This window comes from Choristoneura fumiferana, chromosome 14 (genome assembly GCF_025370935.1).
Source record: "Choristoneura fumiferana chromosome 14, NRCan_CFum_1, whole genome shotgun sequence".
NCBI classification, from domain to species: domain Eukaryota; kingdom Metazoa; phylum Arthropoda; class Insecta; order Lepidoptera; family Tortricidae; genus Choristoneura; species Choristoneura fumiferana.
This window is the reverse complement of record NC_133485.1, coordinates 3,856,453-3,878,059: the sequence shown is the minus strand read 5'-3', so window position 1 is coordinate 3,878,059 and position 21,607 is coordinate 3,856,453. Positions and strand designations below refer to the sequence as shown.

General features: G+C 37.5%; 1 protein-coding gene across 3 annotated transcripts in view; it reads right to left on the bottom strand.

The window, feature by feature from the left end:
• Nucleotides 1–21,607, bottom strand: part of LOC141434773 (zwei Ig domain protein zig-8-like) — a 450,603-nt gene that overhangs the window by 213,834 nt on the left and 215,162 nt on the right. Inside the window, exon 1 of one of the 3 annotated variants that reach the window (XM_074097213.1) lies at nucleotides 2,774–2,792. The exons of the other annotated variants lie outside the window; for them this stretch is intronic. The gene's annotated coding sequence lies outside the window, so the exon portion shown is untranslated. Of the gene's footprint in view, nucleotides 1–2,773; nucleotides 2,793–21,607 lie in introns of those variants that run through there. 3 annotated transcript variants of the gene reach the window in all.

Below are 21,607 nucleotides of genomic sequence, written 5' to 3'. Positions count from 1 at the left end.
CACAAACGTCATATCGACCACTTAAAAAAATATTTCTAATTAATAAGAGGAAATAAAAATAAAAGAGCTGCAGTTCCTCGATTATTAAGACGTCGACTATCGAAGAAAAATATATTTAGCACCTCTTCAAAAAACTTTACTTAGCCAATTAACTAAAATAATTTCCTTGCTCACCCGCGACCTTACGATAGCTAAGCTTATGCAAAATATGCGTGTTCATGCAGTTCCTCCACCTCCACACTGTAAGAACACACACAAATCACACAAACCCATCTATCACCACCACCACACTACACTGACGCGTTTCGAACTCAACCAGAGCTCATCTTCAGAGTGACAAAACCGTACACCATGCTACCAGTTGTTAGACTAACGAACCACAACCACCGTTTTAACTTGTCACTGTAACTCCCCAAGTACCCACATACGTTTTATGAAACAAAACAAAACTACCCTCAAAATATTAATAATAACACACAGATGCCGTGATACCAGCATCATCTAATCACCCGTGGCAGCATAAATTAGCAGCTTTTCATTATTATGTACATAGATTGTTAACTGTACCTCTTTCTAGGAAAGATTTTGATTTAGAGTTAAATACTATTTATCAGATAGCGTTATCGAATGGTTATACTAAAACAATGGTCAATAGTTTGGTTCAGAAGAAGCAGGCACGGATTGTGAATAGCATGCTTTACGCCGTGTTACCATCGCAGTCTTCTAACAAATATAGGTGTAGCATTTCATACGTTGGTCGTTTGTCTGATAGAATTTATGGTATTTTAAAATCAAACAATGTTAAGGTAGCCTTTAAGACTAACAACTCTTTGTACTCTAAGCTTTTTAACCACAAAGAGAAGGTAGATAAAGGAACTAGATCGGGTGTATACAAGCTCACTTGTAATGACTGCAGTAAAGTATATGTTGGTCAGACAGGTCGCAGTTTTAATACTAGGTTTAAAGAGCATGTTTCGGCATATAGGAATGAGCATCCTGATAAGTCGAATTTTGCCAAACATTTGTTGGAACTAAATCATTCTTTATCGGACTCAGATTCGTATGAAGTGTTACATTATTGTGGCAAGGGGTTTCGTCTCGATGTTTTAGAATGCATGGAGATAATTAGATACAACAGTATGGGGTCTATTATTAATGAGCAGGTAAATTTAGTTTCATCTCCCTTGCTACGGCTTGGATCTAATTTCAGCAATGGTAGTTAATAAAACATGCCTTGACAGTAAATAAATAAAAATCAAGGTAGTTTTGAAGGACGGTTAAAAAAAAATTATTAATATTTTTGGGGGTAGTTTTGTTTTGTTTCATAAAACGTATGTGGGTACTTGGGAGTTACAGTGACAAGTTAAAACGGTGGTTGTGGTTCGTTAGTCTAACAACTGGTAGCATGGTGTACGGTTGTGTCACTCTGAAGATGAGCTCTGGTTGAGTTCGAAACGCGTCAGTGTAGTGTGGTGGTGGTGATAGATGGGTTTGTGTGATTTGTGTGTGTTCTTACAGTGTGGAGGTGGAGGAACTGCATGAACACGCATATTTTGCATAAGCTTAGCTATCGTAAGGTCGCGGGTGAGCAAGGAAATTATTTTAGTTCATTATTTTGTACTACTTAGGTATGTAAAGATACAAAACAATATTTTAGACTGCCGCGGTCATCACAAACTTTATGAATTAAATTCGGGTTTTGTTCCGCGTACCTTAATTTTAGAATATTTCGGCACAGTTGCAAGCGCCATGATCACGAGACGAAATATCGAGCTGCTCAAAATCAAGGTACGCGCATGGCCTACCAATCCCTACAAGCTACATTTAATACAAAAAACAGCAATAGATGGCACTATTAACATTTGTAAATTATAAAATGTGAATAAGCCAAATTAAATAGAAATATTGAGATTAAAATAAAGACTAGCATATTTTATAAACACAACATCACATCAACCTTAATTCAACTTCTTAATTTGAAGATAAGAAACACCATAAAAATAATAAATTGAGAATACGAAAGTATAGGCTACATGTGGCTACATTTCAGCTATGAGGTTTTCGTAGTGTTTTGCAATTGTGACGCTAGATGGCGAATAACCGGAATGCGCTTGCTGGGCTTGCCCCGCGCTTGCACACATTCGTCGAAACTATTTGAGAGAAACATGCCATTCTCTTCTAACGACGTAAATAAGACAGAGACATCATGCGTATCTCTAGTCGTCTAGGCTCAGTTGGTGAGCTTGTTGGTTGTTGGCAGTGTACCGTATGTCTCACTAGATGGCAATACGTATCGTGATATTTGTGTTCTCACTGGTGCCATCTATTGGAAAATCGAAGAAAAGAAAAATAGCCAGTTGAATAGCCAGTATTAGGGTAATACCATTTGCTTGTACTAGGTGGTGTCTCTGTTATATTATCTACTTTGTGGTACGCGGAACAAAATTCGAATTTAATTCATGAAATTAGTAAAGATACAAAGTAAATATTTACATGAGAGATCAGGAAAGATCAAGAATACAAGTAGCACGTTTACTCTTTAACCTTACACTTTGACAGACAGCAGTTGCTTATTCAACCGCAAAAAGCACGCCAGCGATTTTAAAATAAGCAATCGCCATTCGTCACTATTTCTTACGTTTTATCGATGTTAAAGGAGTCGAAAGCCACTTATAAGGGTTAATCCAGTACCCGAGTTCGTACTCAATCGATTTGGATACTTTCCTCGGCTTAGGTCAGGGTTGTGAATATAAAAGACTTTAGGTACTGTTACCTTGCTGTTTCTAGCTGAAGAGGCCCTGGAAAAGCACTGAAAGAATGAAAACAAGAGGGTTAGAAATGTCATCATTCCATCCTATATAGGTTGAAAAAAATGGATGGACCCTGAACGAAAACTGTCTCAAATCCTTTAGTTAGCTCATTTTACTTAAAGGAAACATTATTTTATTGAAAAAAAAAACGTCATTCAAAGATCTTCATCATCAATAATTAGTTAAAGTTTTCTTAGGTACCTATTTAAAATTGATGATAAAATAAAATTTATAGTTACCTACTAAATTTCAGGTTAAGCTACTGTTACATATGCTCGTTACTAGCATGCTAATAAGCATGCTTATGAGCATGCCAGTAATGAGCATGCTCATGGACTGTTTACATTTGCTAGCATTAAGTGTGCCAGTTTTGAGTATGCTCTTAAATAAGCATGCTCAAAACAAACACTCCGATACACATGCCTTTTGATAGCATGCTCTCTGCCAGTTCAAAGTTAGTGTTGCCACAGCAATTACCGTGTTCTACGGCTTTCAGGCCAATAAATCTCAAAATCAACGGCCTACGGCTGCAACCCTGTGCCCGTTACGGCTTTTTGCAAATTCAACGGTAATAAATTAATTAATTTATAACAAATTAACTTAGTATCAAAGTATCTTTTTAGGGTTCCGGAGCCAAAATGGCAAAAACGGAACCCTTATAGTTTCGCTGTGTCTGTCCGTCTGTCTGTCCGTCCGTCCGCGGCTTTGCTCAGGGACTATCAATGCTAGAAAGCTGTAATTTTGCACGGATATATATGTAGACTATGCCGACAAAACGGTACAATTAAAACTTAAAAAAAATTTTTTTGTGTACCTCCCGTAGACGTAAAGTGGGGGTGATTTTTTTTCTCATTCAACCCTATAGTGTGGGATATCCTTGGATAGGTCTTTTAAAACCATTAGGGGTTTGCTAAGACGACGTTTCGATTCAGCGATATGTTTGCGAAATATTCAACTTTAAAGTGCAAAATTTCATTAAAATCGAGCGTCGCCGCTCCTTTAAAATCCAAACCGGTAGGTGTAAAAATTTGAAAAAATTCAGGATGGTAGGAAGTATATCAAACTTTTAAGGAAAACTATAACGGCTAAGTTTGCTTGAGAATTATTAGTAGTTTAAGAGTAAATAACAGCCTAAGGTATAAATATACCTAAACTATGGAAGATTCCGTATAAAATACGAAATCCTTAGAAAAATATTACTTAATTTTTTCGTAATGGCTACGGAACCCTATTTGGGGCGTGTCCGACACGCTCTTGGCCGGTTTTTTTAAATCTCACTTGCAACTCTCGTGTCACTACCAATAACACGTATGTCACTAGCATGCTCATTAAGCAAACGCTTTTACACTTGTATTGCTTATTACTTTTCCCCCTAGCAGGGCCTGCTATTAGAGAGCATGCCACTAAGAAGCACGCTCAATAGTAGCATGTTTTCGTGCTAGTAACGAGCATGTCTAGGCACTTGTCCCACCGCCGACGATGGGCGAGAAGCGAGCAGAGCGAGTAACTAGAAACGAGTGGGCGAGCAGTGAAAAGCGAGTGTTCAAGCACGACGGGCGATTACTCGCTCCACTCGCTCGAGCCGGGCGGCCGCCTAGCTAATAGCGCTGAGCGAGTATCGCTGAGCTAGTTTTATAGCTCAGCGAGTTTTATAGCTCTTGTCGCTGCGACAAAAGATGTAAGAGCGAGTTCTCGCCGGCAGTGTGAACCGCCAGCGATCAACTATTTATATATATGTCTCTTTTACTCACACAGGATCTTATATCTTTTGTTCGTTTCTTGAGCGAGAAAATAGTCGATAGCCAATCGTTTCCTCGCCGGCGGTGAGACAACTGCCTTACAGTAGCTTTAATTCAAAGACCAAAATTATTGCATAGTTGTTAACCATCAAATAGAAGTGTTGTAAATAGGTTGCTTGAAATAATTAATCCGCTAATGGATTCAAAATAAAACAAACTATTTTTTTAAGAGTAACTATACACACTCGATTCGTCAATTACACTAAAAGTCCACGTTTCTAGATTCATCTCCCACATAAAAACGTTATCTAAGAGATAAACCCCTAATCCCCAGTTATACAAGATATCTCACGTGCCCAGGCGGTTACATAAGATATCCTAAGTAAATAATGTAGTACATTATGGGTTAGGTGAAGGTACTTTATCCGAGAGAGCTTAAGAGGAGTTAGGTATTGTAATTGCACTTACGTTTAAGTGTAGTTTGATTCAGTAGCCGAATAGCTTTTGTAGCTATTCAGCAGGGGATTGATTAGTCATCAACCGACTTCAAAAAAGGAGGAGGTTCTCAATTCGAGTGTATGTTTTTTTGTATGTTTGTTACCCGATAACTCCGCCAATTGTGGGCTGAATTTCAAAATTCTTTTTTATTTCTAAAGGACAACTTCCGAGGTGGTCCCATTCACACCAAGTCAGTATCTGATGATGGAATCCTAGAGAAATCGAGGGCAACCCTCGAATTTTAATAGCACACCTATAGCGATTTTGACATTTTTAACACCAAATCAAGTGTTTGCTTTCAGAAAGTATCATTTGATGAACTGGACCTGATAAAGAAGACCGTAGGTACCGGTACTCTGTTATAAAATAATATAACTATGCCGTGTTTGAGCTTACTGGAATCGTTGTGAGATGCACCTTAGCTTAAAAAAAACTTAAAAAAAAATAACAAACAATGGAACCGACTTCAAAAACCTTGAAAATAATTTTCTACTAGTTTGAAGTCGGCGCCTCAGCACGAGCCAGCAGGAGTGATTAAAGTCAAATACATATGTAGGTGAGGTAGATGTCTATAGTTCCACTCCTGCTGGCTCGTGCTGAGACACCGACTTCAAACTAGTAGAAAATTATTTTCAAGGTTTTTGAATTTGGTGCAAATTTCGCTTATCATCAGGCGTAATTGTGGTCAAACTCAAGCCTCATTATCCCAGCCTATATACGTCCCACTTCTGGGCACAGGCCTGCTCTCAGAATGAGAGGGCTTGGGCCGTAGTTCCCACGCAGGCCTAGTGCGGATTGGGAGCTTCACACACACCATTGATTACTTCGCAGGTTTGTGCAGGTCTCCTCACGATGTTTTCCTTCACCGCAAACCTCGTGGTAAATTTCAAATGTAATTTCGCACATGAATTTCGATAAACTCAGAGGTGCGAGCCGGGGTTTGATCCCACGATCCTCTGCTTGAGAGGCCACAGGCCACGGCCACGGCAAACGCAAACCTATTTCTGTGTAAAAACATTTTTATTATTATTTCTAAGATCCATGCTCTATCAACTGCACATTCTAGATTTGTACTCGTAAACGGTCGGATTGTAACGTTCAAGGAAAGCAGGCTGCGAATTCCGTGCTTCACCTGCCCAAAATACTTTGTGTTCATTTGAGAGATGCTGTCAACATAAAACACCCTGTCTACGTCTGTTCGACCTGTGAGAGAAAAAGCTAGTAGAACAGGCACGTTTAGTAGGCAAAGTATTTAAATAACATAGCAGAAGGGTAGAATGTTCTAAAGTGACCTTGTACTGGAAAGCGGACTGTAGAAAAACTTAGGAGGTTGACTGATGACCTTTGTTGCTACTGAGGACGTTTACGAGTACTCGTAGATGCTTGACGCTGATATTACTTTACTCTATATTGCTGCAAAGATTCCGCCGTAGCAGCAAAACAAATACCTACAATTTTGTCAAAAGAAGTCCTGTAAAAAATCAAGTTATAACCCCAAACAATGACACTAAAAACAACTCCTTACACCTCGATGGCACTGAGAAAGAATTACTCGGCCAGTACTTTACTAAAGAAAATCAAGTGTTAAATGTTTAACGCAGGCCTAAATTGTCCGCTTGGCGATTCCTAACAGTCTTTCTGGGCACTTAAGCCAGTTTTTATGACGCCGTTGCGGCCGCAGCTCGTGGTCAAAGGCGCAAGCTATCCGCTGGTAAGGTTCTATGTCGTTAAGACATTCAGTGTCTTATAGAACCATGTCGCAGAATTAACTGTGGGATACATTAGTTTTATTGCGGCTACAGCGATTATATAAGGTTTGGTTGGCTTTTATTGGTGCCTAGGGGTGTCGGGGTGTGTGAAAATAAAATCATAATTTGTGTTGCTAGTACTTAATGACTTTTGTAATAATCGTTTTGAGACTAACATGTTAGCGGTCTAACGCAATGTAATTTGATTTAAGGCAGTATGGTCTTACTAAAAAAAGAACATGGGGGGTGACAGAAGTACGAGCAAGTATGCGTACGCCTATGTGTCACCGTAAGTACGCGTACTTTAAAACCGTCGGCGATTCAACCGGTTTGAATCCTTGGTCGTGGCTCGCAAAATTAAAAACCGCGTACTTTAAGTTCGTACGTCTATCACCCACTGGCCATTTTATTATTTATCTCGTAGGATTGAAAGAAAGAAAGAAAATACATTTATTCACAACACAGACATAACAATAGTATTAAGGATTGAAGGAAGGATTGAGTATGAGTATTCAATGTCTAACAAACACGTTCTGTCATTTTGTCGCTTATCGTACTTATCTAAAAGGGCGCCAAAGGCTTGACTCGCCCAGGCGCCTAGATGGCCAAGGCCACCATGCACAAGCCAAGATTTTTCTTTCTTGTACCAACCCCAAAACTGAGAACCTGTTCAGAATTACCCCCATACACATAGCTGGGGCATAAATTTTCGCATTCAGCCTTAACTACCGGCCGCGGATCCAGAATTCCCCCCTAAAGGCTAATTCAAGACGGTTCTTGAATTTACTGGATATCCGGTACCCGATTTGTGTTAGGTACTCTGTTCAACATCTGTATCATTACAATACCTACTTGCTAAGGCAGTAACTTCTTCCACGTGGTTTACGATATTAATATAAGCTATCAAGCTCGAATTATACATATAATATTGTACACCGCATCACATTATCCTGATGACCGGATAGCTTAAAGGTTAGAGAACCTGACAACGAAGTTTTAAGTCCTGGGTTCGAACCCCCAGAGGATCAGGTTCAAAATTCACACTTCGCTCTACAAGAGGTCTAATTTTCTGCGTACGTGTACACGTGAACAATCCGTATTATATTTTTTTACGTATATCTTTGGGTATAAGTCTAGGAGTGATTTTAGTCTTATACATTTTTTTTAAGTTTTGGTACATTTGAATTGATTTGTCGTCGGTAAATTCGGTACTTTAAGTTTCAATAAATGCATTGACATTAACATACCTACCTATCAAATGTGTTAGTTCAAAAGTTTTGGAATGGCAAATTAAAAACATAACATAAATAAGTTAATCAAAACGCTTTTAGAATAGCTGTCGTGATTTGCAACTTTGTATAATAGCGTATTCATGTTAATTGTTCTATAATAGCTTCAACGTATGACCTTTACGGTGTCCATTACCAGTATGAATTTCATTTTGAAATAAAGAAATGTGAAAGCTAGCCAAGTGGATATCGAGCATCGCCCAGTGTAGAAATACTAGTCGTTCTCCGCGTCTTTGGCAGTGAAAAATTTGTTTATCACTACCTATTATGCGAGAAGTAGGCCTCTACTAAGTTGACAACGCATATGCAATACCCCTGGTGTTGTAGATGTTTATGGGCGTTGGTGATCTCTTACCATTAGAAGACCCACTTGCTCGTTAAATAATAAAAAAAATTGGAATAAAAATTATCGTACGTGTTAGTGCGTATTGTAAACTATCTGTGTGACACATTGACAAGGTTTTGAAGAGATTTTGAACCAAAAACCAAACGCTGCCATAAAATAAAAATACCTCTAACGAGTTCCTTGCGCTACTTTCTATTAGAAAAAACAGATATAAGTATTTTCATCATTATTTATTCGGACTTGGCCAACCCACTATCGCAGTATCCGAAAATCTGAAATAGATTTTATAACCCCTTTTTCAACTAGGTACTCACAGCTAATCATCCGCATATTATGCCTCATTTCAACGATCGACAAATTCTAGACGACTAGTCGACGTACATTGCCCAATAAACTTTATCGCTATACGTAAAATAAGCATAAAACTCAAATGATCCTGGTGCATTGAATTGGAAAAATAACCCTTACGTTTAAACTGTCATGTTTACACGACCAACTTTTACTTAACTTTTATTAAGAAGATTAAAAAGTTAAGTAAAAGTTGGTCGTGTAAACATGACGGGATTTTTTAAAAAACATAATTATTTTTTATAGTAATAGTATCATCATCATCAACACCATCCCAGCCTATATACGTCCCACTGCTGAGCACAGGCCTCCTCTCAGAACGAGAGGGCTTATGCCATAGTTCCCACGCGGGCCACACGTATGTACACGCGGGCGTAATAACAAACTAAACTGGATTCGAGTCCCAGCCCCAATCACACTTTTGTTTTTTTTTTCAATGTGTTCTAGTTTCATATAATAAATTTAGAAAAATAAAACTATCGTATTAAATATTTTCGCTTGTAACAAAACAAAAAATAATACCTATAAGTAATGATTTCTTAGACTGTATGCAATCATAGTCAAAATAAATTAGTATGGCCTCAAATTTTAACAAAACAGCTATTTCAGTACCTAAGTTAAATTTTACCGTCAACGGGTTCGATCAGTCGATAAAATTCAGTCCATTTTTTGCCTTGTGTTACTTGCTCGATAACCTTGTTAGGAAATAAGATATTAAATTTTACAACAAATAGAATCAAAACCACTAGTTGTCGTAGTGAAATAACTATGGCTATGGCTTTACGACTTTTTATTATCTTTTGTAATTTGATTCGAGTAAATAAAACTTTGTATTTTGATTTATTATTTATGTTTACTGTGTACACCTCCGTTTTCTGCAGTGATTATTGTAATGTTCATTAAAGAGCTACCTGTACTCATATTGTAGTAGAACATACCCTCGTTTGCTATTTATTCATACAAAGTAGCTCTACACTGCAATATTTATACCAATATCTAAGTATTCTTGGAGTAGATAGTTACGTAATGGCACGCGCTGACAACTCCTTTGTCGATAGAATTTATTCATCAACAATATTGAATCAACTGTTTCGTAGTCAAGACACGATCTAGTATCGGATTTGATGTTTACATTTTGGCCTCGTAGGCCGGATATAGACTCATTGTCGTTGTGTGCTCTGTAGGTTTCAGGAAAATATATGTTGCTGGTAAAGAGTACATGCATTTTTTAGCGCCGCATACTCTGCGATAGTGCAGGCCAATATGGAATATTACTGCAATTTTATCCCGTCAGAGTGCAGCACTAGCACATACCATATGTTTATGGTTTATGTTTTTTGAGTTTGGTTTGAATTATAAATGCAGTATCTGTTTTTTAATTTTAAGGTAGGTAAATAAAAATCGCTTTCAATCGAGCATTAATCGATTTTTAAAATATCAATTTTTCCACCATCTCTACGCTAATCTATGGTACTACAGATTATACACGTTTCATTCAAAAAATAACGTCAGATTTTGACGACTGAAATTCAATCCGCGAAATACTTGTTATTGAGTACCTACTAACTCTGTTGGTCAACTGTGGTCTTCATCATCAGTTCCACTTCACCAAATGAGAGTAAATTCACGAGTTACTACTAAATATATCCAAATTACCATAGGTGTCCCTACAATAATTGAAGATAGTTCCCTCGATTTCCAAGATCCAATCATCAGATCCTGATTTGGTGCTTAAGGGACCTAATTGAAGCCGTTCCTATACAATCGCAATTTTTTTTAAATCGGTTCATAAATGACGGAGTTCTGAGGTAACAAACATAAAAAAATTACAACTGAATTGATAACCTCCTTTTTTGAAGTCGGTTAAAAATAGGTAGACTTCAAGTATTAAATCACAAACCGAAGAAAAACGGCCAGAGAATCAATTGTGAAAATAAGAATCTCGATAGGTAAGGCAAAAAACCCAGATCAATCTTTTTTCCGTGACGCACTTATTCTATAAAGGATCCCACAGAACTAATCATAATAAGAATAGAAATGACCTGTGAGATAACCACGCGACTGTATATTAAATGCGGAAGTTTGTAAGTCTGTTTGTTTTATAGGTTAGCTATAGGTACAGACGGGCTCGCCAGTAGTCTCTCGCCCATAGGCTGTGTGCTCGTCCTATATGCGAATAAATAATAATTGGCAGTATTCAGTGTTTGGACTTATCTCTCATTGATTCTCCCAAATCAATAATAACTCAAATAATGTTAAAGTGACTCCATAGTCACTACTAGTGACTATGTAGTGACTAGTCTCTATAGACTAGTCACTATATAATATACTGTCTTTAGGAGTGGTGATTTGGTGAATGGAAACCAAGGTTACGTACTCTATGTATTTATTGCATTACTAAATACACAAGTGTTACGCGTGTGACCGGCAAAGGACAACTGGCGCGACCGGGTCCGTCTACCTTAGGTATCACGTGACTCCGTGTACCTATAGCTAGATACCTATGTCACTACAGTTTATTTGTTTGTTACTTCATCCCATGATTCATGAAATTCGGCAGACAGATAGGTAGTTTGAGTCCCGGGGAAGGCCATAGGATAGTTTTTATACCGGAAAATTGCATAGTTCCCGCGGGATAGCGATGACCCAATTCTACGCGGACGGAGTCGCGGGTAACGTAGTACCTAACGTCTAGTATATGTTAAAAATCATCCAGTTGTTTAGGCTGCAGAGAGAACTAAAGAATTAGACTACATGACATACATATCCACATACATACGCTAGAAAAACATAACTCTCCTTCGGTCAGTCGGGTAAAAATGTCTCGTTCAAAGGTATCAGATTGTTAGCTCTGTGAAGAATCCAGTCAAAACTGGCTACAGCTTCTCAGCTTGTTTGCGACGTGGGCTAATAATGCCAGTCACAGTTTTACAACTTTTTTATACGGCCATACCTTTTAACGAGATAGGGCGGGGATAAAACTTTACGTCATTGATTATCTATAACTGTATGGGTATGACGTCGTAAGTATAGGGTTATGGGTATCAGGATTAGTTCGACTGATATTGTTCTCATATTCACGGGTCAATAAAGATACGGAGTTTATGGTTTTTTTTATCTGTGTTTTGGGTGTATTGGACGATTAATGCTGTGGAGAGATGCTGTGAGTTATGGTGTTGGATTATCGATGCTTTTATAATGACTGTAAAATTCATGTAATTGTATATTTATGCGATAAAGTGTATTATGCTACTATATAAGTTTCTGCCAGACACAAACCATGGTAGTTATGGTATAAAAGGTAAAATCATAATTGCGGTTGAAAAATCATACTAAAGACCAAAGTGTTTAATAATAATTTCAATATGATAAGTTTTAAAATTAAAGCAATAAACTAATTTAATAATTTATCGATTGTTACTGTATTTACTAATGTAATATCTATGATCCTATTTTGAGTTTTCGATCACGGCGTAGTGTCTGATTGAGCTTAAAGTTGGCATACTTATGTAAGTTCGGTGATAATACAATAATCTGGTAAGAAATTATGTACGTACGGTCAGAAATAGAAAAGCTTGTATTAAAAATGAATTTATTAACAAAAACTTATTTACGAAAGAATACTACAGACCGAAGTGTAAACACTTGATTCTGTAGTATTCTTATTATTAATTATAATGTGATGATACTGTTTAAAATTAAAGCGATAAATTAATTTAATAACCTATCGATGCTTGTATCATGTCATAATGACATAATTTCATTACGTCATAATATCATTATGACTGTGTTACGTACATGTAAGGTAGCAGGCATATTCGAGGGGCCTCAAATACCCAATCACGTGATATCGATGTGATCAATCACCGACTGTCGGATTGTCTCTTTCCCTAATGTGTACACGTCCGGATATGGTACGAGAATTGTAATAAAGAAATTGTAAGAGAAAAATTGTATATAGTGAAACTTAGACAGCCTGGGGCATAAATATGGCTCTTTTTCAATAAATATCAATACTATTTTTAACCCTCGACGCAAAAAGAGGGGTGTTATAAGTTTGACCGCTGTGTGTCTGTCTATATGTCTGTGACACCGTAGCTCTTTAACGGATGAACCGATTTGAATGCGTTTTTTTTATTTGAAAGCAGATTTTCTAGTGATAGTTCTTAGATATGTTATATCAAAATTGGTTCAGCCGTTTAAAGATCATCAGCTCTTTTGTTCGCTGCGGTAGGAACCTTAGACGCATAATGGGTATTTACTTTACTTTCAAACATATGTGGGACCTAATTTTTTTATATGAAAGCAGGTTTTCTAGCAATGGATCTTAGATATTTTTCATCAAAATCGGTTGAGCCGTTTTTGAGATATTGAACTTTGAAGTGATAAACAATTGACAAGTGTGACAAGTGAGTGGGGTTTTTCCAACGTTTGGTTGGTTAGGTTATAATTATATTCGTAGGTAAGTATGTATACAAGTACATCCTTGATAGTCAGACAGAACCAACCCAAAAACAAAGGTATTAGTAGATTTATAGAGAAATAATAACTGACACATAAACTAATTTGTAGGTGTGATTAAGGTCGATCACTGGTCGGTTTAAAATAAATAAAAAACCGATTTGCGTTCTCATTTTCAACGACATAATTTTAACAACTCTCGTAGATTAACTCTCGATCCTTTGGCTTTGCGGAGGGATGTGGCGTCTCTCTGCATATTATACCGCATCTACCATGGGAGTGTTCTGAGGAACTTTTCGAATTGCTGCCTGCGGCTTAATTCCACTACCGCACTTCGAGGAACCGTCTGTCTTTTCATCCTCACCATCTTGATGATTGGCAGTCTAGTACGGTGCGTTTTAAGCGAGATTTCTTTCCTCGCACGACGAAGATCTGGAATCAGCTTACAGCGGCAACATTCCCGGAGCGTTACAACTTAGGGATTTTTAAAAACGAGCCTACCAATTCCATAAAGGGTCGGCAAACGCACCTGTGATTCCCCTCGTGTTGCGGGTGTCCATGGGCGACGGTGATCGCACTCCATCAAGTGACCCGTCTGCTCGGTTTCCCCCTCGTTTTAAAAAAAAAAAAAACGCAAAATTGTAGTTTCGTTCACCTTAGCATAACGGCAAAGTATTCTGACCTTCAAATGAATACCATAAATTTAACACAAAATAAGACCAAAAGAATAAAGTCTTAAGAATAACAAAAGCTTGAATAGCGCTTACATGTTTCACATTGTCCAAAAAGAAAATCCAACTTTGCAGGGTTTGTTGTTTGGGCGCTTTTAAAAATCTTACTTTCGCTCGTTACGGCCGTGTAAAATCTTTATTCTTTTATGTCAGAACAATAAAACGTACATTTTCTTTGTCCACAAGTGTAAGCACTAAATATAAAGAGGATTTAAAATTATTGCGACGTCTTTGGACCGCAGAGATTTAAATACATTAGGACAATTTATGTGTGGGACCGCCCCCATCCATCGTGGGGAATTGCTATGAAATGCGCCAAATGCGCTCAATATACCTAAACTATTAGGTACCTGTGTGTGTGTGTGTGTGTGTGTGTGTGTGTGTGTGTGTGTGTGTGTGTGTGTGTGTGTGTGTGTGTGTGTGTGTGTGTGTGTGTGTGTGTGTGTGTGCGTACGTGCGTGCGTGAGTGCGTGCGTGCGTGCGTGCGTGCGTGCGTGCGTGCGTGCGTGAGTGCGTGCGTGCGTGTGATTGTATGTGTGTGTGAGAGCAAAATGACTTTTTTATATTACATAAGAGGGGGCAAACGACCTGATGGGAAGCAATCATCGCCGCCCATGGATACCTGTCAACAGGAGGGGTATCACAGGTGTGTTGCCGGCTTTTTGAGAGACTGATAGGCTCGTTTTTAAAGATCCCTAAGTTTTACCGCTCCGGAAACACTGTCCCAGGAAGATGGTTCCATACTTTACTCGTGCGTGGAAATAAATTTCGCTTATAAGGGACAATCTTGGACGAATTCAGACGAAATTTAGTAAGCAGATAACTGGATCTACTATGAAATAGCACATATGCTACATTTAACAATATTCCCACGGATAGGGTTCGAGTAAAAAATATTTTTTTCTATCAACAATTGAATAGTACCTTGCTTGAGAGATGGCTCGTATAATTACCTGAAAAGAAAATAAAAGGTTTCGTTACATAAGTACTAATATAAAAATCGTATCAATATTTTTACAAAACGTTTTAGAACTAGTAGTTATTTAAAAGCTCTAAAAATAAAATAAAGTAAAGTAAATCATACCCATTATTATTACGGCTTGTTTTCAAGTAGTTTATTTTTGCAAGGTTAACATTTATGTGAGGGCTCTCGAAGACAAATTAAGGGATATAATTTCAAAGAAACGAATTACTTGCATAGAGTTGATAAATAAATATTATGATTACCTCATCTTGGAAAAGCAACTGTCGGTCGCTTAAATATCGCAAACTGTATGACGAGCGTCGCTTGTCGCCGTGAGCACTGTCGCACTGAGTTTCATAGTACCAGGCATCCAGTTCTTGTCAAACGCGCAGCCCTGCTAGGCTAGCGGACGCGGCGACTATTATCGCCATTTCAGATGGCAATCATCATCATCAGCCGGAAGACGTCCACTGCTGGACAAAGGCCTCCCCCTTAGAACGCCACAATGAACGACAACTCGCCACTTGCATCCACCGGTTTCCCGCCACTCTCACGATGTCGTCAGTCCACCTGGTGGGAGGCCTGCCAACGCTTCGTCTTCCGGTTCGTCCACGGTCCACGGTTCGGCCACATCGCTCGAAGAACAGATAACCGTTGGGGGAGAAAAGTCCTCGAGTGGCGATCACGAACCAGCAGGGCTACTACGAAACTCGAAACTAATGCGGTCCCTCTGACACTTATACTACTTAATACTAGAGCGAGAGGGACGGTACGATACGAACTGCGAGTTTCGAGTTTCGTAGTAGCCCAGCTGATGGCAATATCCCCTGACAATTCAACCCTACGAACTAATATACAAAGCCAAACTGTTATTGTACGCATAATACGTTTATTTCAATACAAATAACTCAATAAGGCTAAATATAAAAATGCCCATTTCACATATATGTTTACCGTCAGCCTATAAAAAGTTACACAATGTAATAAAACAGTCATTTGTCAAAACGACTGAACTATAACGTTGTTTTATTGATGTGGTTCCGCTGTAATTCAAGGACTGTGTATTATACTTCGGGAGTGGAGTTATAGCAATCAATACAGAGCATAAGTAAGTAAAGAGTAGAGGAGATCCACGATTTCTTATATTCAAAATAGCTGTTGCTAGCGACTCCGTTCGTGTAGAAGTATTAAAAATAGTTTACGTCCTATTCTCAGACCTACCGAATATACAAAAAAAATCATAAAGATCGGTCAAGCCGTTTCGGAGAAGTTTGGTCACAACACCAGAATTTTATATATTAGATATTTTTTTACAAAATTCGAAAAGTATTAATGTAGACCTTTACTCATCACAGTGTCATCTTTATACTAGTAATCATCATCAGTCGGCAGACGTCCACTGTTGAACAAAGGCCTCCCCCTAAAACGCCACAATGAACGACAACTCGCCACTTGCATCCACCGATTGCCCACAATTCAAATAAAATATAACTAGACTAACACAGTTTTTTTTTACCATTACAAGGTTTTTCATAAATTTTGGTTCACAAAATGTTTCCACACAACGGACGATGTTCAGTTACCGCTTTAAAGCACGTGACTACATTTTAAATAAAAAAAACTGATGAAAAACTTAAAGCAGTGTTCAAACTAACCATACCATCTTCTGACATTCCAGTACATCTTAAAGCTCCTTATTATTGAAAGCAATCATTTACTTTAAGGGGACAGAACCGCCATTTCTATTGAATTTAGTCTAAACAAGCGAAACGTAATGCAATAGTTTTAACCTACTTTAAACCAATTTTGCGACGAAAGGAAATAGGCAAAGGTGGCTAGGCAAACTGTGCCAAGTATTATTTTACTGTTTAATGGGTTTTATGACTTCCCTATGCATTTGTGACATAATTTAAAACTTTTATATTAAAATTTGATTGACTGCATAAACCACTGGAGGTGTGGTCTTAAATTTGGCAGGGCTTTTTTTTAATTCTCACGGGATACAAAACTAAGTAGATTATATTATTAATTCTTTCATGAAGGTGAAATCGCGGGCTTGTGATAGTTATAGAAGTTATTTATTTAGTAAGATATAGACATAAACATATTATATTATTTTTAAAGGATTGCAGGGCATTAAAATGTAAGTAAGTAGTACAATCGCCAACATATTAAAGGTCACGCAGAAAACCTCCTATTAATCAGTGGATTAAAAACCAGTACCTGATTAAAAAACTTTCCAAATATTAAATAAAAAACAAACAATTAACTGCCGAGACTATAACATATAGACAAACACGATAGATTTATGACCGCCATAAAAATACTTTTATCGAAAAAACGTAAAACACTTGACTACAAAAACAGTGAATACCAATTTTATTGTCTATGAACTGAATAACTCAGGTACGGACGTGAATAACGATTTGATCGGGTAAACTGGGATGTGATTACTCACGAAATGCCGTTCAATTATTGTATAAAATGATTGACATGTTGGTGTTAACACTATAAATTATGTCGCGTAATGTGACAAATACAAAAGAATAAAAAATATGTTCTAAGTTTACCAGTTCTACGACACAATAGATGAAATGCCTCTGCCTTTTGCTAAAGAAAAAATAAGTTGGCATAGTTTTGTATTTGACATTGACATTGTTTACTATCAATGTAAACATTGGTGTAAGTACCGAAGAAAATACCTACTATGGACAAACCCGTATGGAAAATGATCTACTCCTGGTAGATTTGTACTCTGCAGCGCTAAAACCGCCGGGAATCTTCATATCTTTAGTCCTTTTGGCGCGCCAAATAGTCAAATGTTTATTATCGTCTATCGAAAATCCGTATGAAAGTTATTTACATTGATATTTACAATACAGTAAGTATCACAGCGAAAATGAAAAAATCTTTTATTTTTGATCAAATATAATATCAAATATATTATTTGGACACACAAAATACACCACAAACCAGTTTAAGACAATGCCAACGTCAGATGTCAGCTCACGTAAAACTTTTATTTCGATCGAGATAAGACGCCAGTTACGCCATTTTAGAATAAGTGAATAATAATAATGATTTGTAATTAATTATCATTCACATATTAGTAGGATTATGTAAAAAAGGGCTGCTTTCAAGCCTACCAACACATTTACTATTTTGATTTTCACATTCCAGCGTACTCTCCTATCATGATATAACCATTCCTATGGCAATATTTGTTTCATTCAGTTACAATAACTTATGGACTATTAAAAAAAGTTGTATGTTGATGCAAACAACATAAGATTGGTTATTTGGAATCTTTTTGTATTTTTTTATTTCAATTCCAAATTTTTTGTTACTTTTACGGTCATCCCATAAAACCCATATTATATAGGTTATATAGGTTTATATAGGTTTTACGGGATGACCGTAAAAGTAACAAAAAATTTGGAATTGAAATAAAAAATACAAAAAGATTCCAAATAACCAATCTTAATTTGATTGCTTAATAACGATATCTCTTGTCCGGGTGAGCGGTTAGTTCCGATGGAGTGCCGAAAAGTTTCTCGATGAGGGCTACGGCATAGATGTCGCTAGTGTCGCTGCTTAAGTGGCTAAATAAGAAACAACACAAGTTGAGATATGAGGTGCATAGGAGAAATTCGTGTCTGTATCGTTGTCCAGCGGTGGTGTAGCGGTATAGCACACGGCACGGAATGCCGAGGACCTGGGTTCGATTCCCAGCGCTGGTCTTATTTTTCTGGTTTTTCTGTGCATCTATATTTCAGTTTGTATTTTCGATACAAACAACATACTTTTACAATGTTAGCATTAAATCCTAAGGTACAATGTAAGTTGGTAATGCGAAACTATACTGAATCAAGGTAAAATATAGCTTCAAAACAAATTTACACAAATAAAAGACATAAAGTAACATTAATATCGTAAAAAAGTATGCAAAAATTTCAACAACAGCTTATTCAATAACGATCCGGTTTCTCTATATCGTCCGTCTGTTACAGGGCTTCATTTCTTGAATCATAATAGACACTTAAAATAGCAGTCAACCAAGCAATTATGTACCGTCAATTCTAGGCTAGCACATCAGCATTAACTACATCCCTCTGTAAAGCTACGTTCACACCACCCGTTGACGCAGTACGAGTATTCAACACTTTTATAAATCTGGGGTACCGACTAACCACTATATCGGTTAAAAGTTTAATGTTCAAAGTAACCCTTTCCAAGGTTAAAGTTCAATGTGCATGTGACGCAATTCCCTAGCCAATTCAAGCCTCAGATTTATCTCCGAACGCTATTTAAACAAACCAGCGTTCCTTTTCTTAAAAATATGAAAATCGCACGTAATGGCTGAACACCGCAGATTTTCCTAAAATAAATAACTCGAAAATGGAAAAAAATGCCTTACAACGCTATGTCGTTAGCGGATCCCATCGATCAATCTAATAACAGAGCCCGGGGAAGCGCTACAGCTGGAACTCGCGCTAAACTCGCTTGTTTATTCTATTCCCCTATTTCGCCCTGGATTTTGCCCGCGTTTCCTTACATTAAATTCCATGTTTTTTTTTTTTACTTTTTATATTGATGGGAATTCTCAAAATCACATCGTATTTTTCTTAAACGTTGTATGATGGAAACTCGTGTCTTTAATGTTTTCGAAGATAAGTACTTACCGTTTGAGGATTTCGGTTCATGGGCCAATCTCCGATCCAGGGCGTGTCGGGAAAAAGTAACTCGCTGTGTGTTTTAGGGAGCCCTTTTACACACGCTTTTAATTTAACACGCACAAGACATACATATTACATTACCTTTTCACGTGTATTATACTATTTTGTTGAAAGGCATAGAGATAGCTTATAAGGGATATGCCCTGTTAGATTAACGTGTACATACATATAGGTATAACGTCTGTGGCGCCAACTCGTACATCCTGCATTGCGCTATCAGAGTTTCTAAATTCAAATGTACAAATATAAGTTCAAAATCTCTTCTTTCGGGCTTCAGTCCCCAGGCATAACATCTAGCTGGAGAGACAATTCTTTTTATCTGTTGTCTATGGTCACATAGCACATGATAATTTTTATTACAGAGAACCCACGGGAACTATGCAATTGGTTGCAATTGTATTTAGTCCGTCAATAGATTATCAGAAAATATTGGTCCCGTAAAATTGCGTTCAAATCCCGGCTCGCCCCTGAGTTTTTAGAAATCCATGAGCGAAATTACTTTTGAAATTTACCATGAGCTTTACGGTGAAGGAAAAAATCAGAACAACATACTGAGAGGGCCTGTGCACAGTACTGGGACGTATATAGGCTGAGATGATGATGATGATGATGTTTGATTCCGTATTTTTTATGATTGGTTTTTTGGAGTCTTTTTGTATTTTTTATTTCAACTCCAAATTTGTTACTTTTACGGGTATCCCGTGAAACCATATCGAAAATACAAACTGAGACATGGATGCACAGAAAAACCAGAAAAAGAGACCAGCGCTGGGAATCGAACCCAGCCTACCCACCTATGTCGTGGGTATGACACGCTGTTCGACATGCTGTAGTCCGTGTTGCGTTACATCCCGTGCCTGATTCGTTCCTAATGGTCATGGTTTGATACGGTCTAGTGGGTAGAGACCTTAAACAAATTCGAATCTATCGCGAGTAACTAGTAACGCTATAAAATAAACTTTATTTTTACAACCAAGTCACGTTGAATCTGCTTTAATAGTTTAGCGCGTCGTGTTTTTGCCACACTGTAAATCAAATGTGTGCTCGACCATGATAAAGTGAATAAATAGAAACTTGTAAAAAATGAAAAGCGGGACTTTTTATAGGGACCCGTAACTCAATAGGGAAAAACGGAAGCCTTATAAGATTATACTTTGTTGTGCAATTATTTATGTGTTTAAGTACCTGAGCAACCGAGCTTAGTACTTAGTACCGAGCCGAGACAACAAGCTTTTCCTAGAGATAAGACCAAACTAGATCAATTGGTCGCCACTGAAAACCACCTTAGACCCGTTTACGAGATCTCAGAAAACCCTATTATGTGAAGATGCAAACGCAATACAATGTTTTAATGCCCGAGTCAACTCGTAACCACGGCCGCTGCAATGACGCGTCGAACTTGGAGGTTATTTTAACAATAAATAGTAAATTAATTAAGTCCCTAAAAAAATTGTTTATTAAGTAGTTACTTGTGAATATGTTTAGATATTTGTTACGTAATTAATAACTGCTTGATGGATTTAGATAAAACCTGTCTTAACACATAAAATATTTTTATCCGGGAAAGTTGCTTAGCTCTCGTGAGATAGCGATAACTCATTTTTAATGGACGAAATCGAAGCCATAGCTTCAAACCGGTACACATATTATCGGTTTAATGCCGGTATAGTTTGCAACCCTTAATTCCACATATCGGTTAAGATATCATCCTATAAAGCCCCTATAAGTATTTTTGGTATTGGCTTGAAACCTTGGTCGCGGGCAACCCCTATTAAACAAATTTACAAGAATTGCTCTTTACAAAGTGAAGTAAAATCGAGAACTGAGTGAGTTCACTGCGTTACCATGGTGATCTTAACAGATTGGAGATTTCGACCCCTCCTTTACCTTTGATTCTTTGTGACTTTTTAAGTAATTTATGGTTCATTTGAACCCTT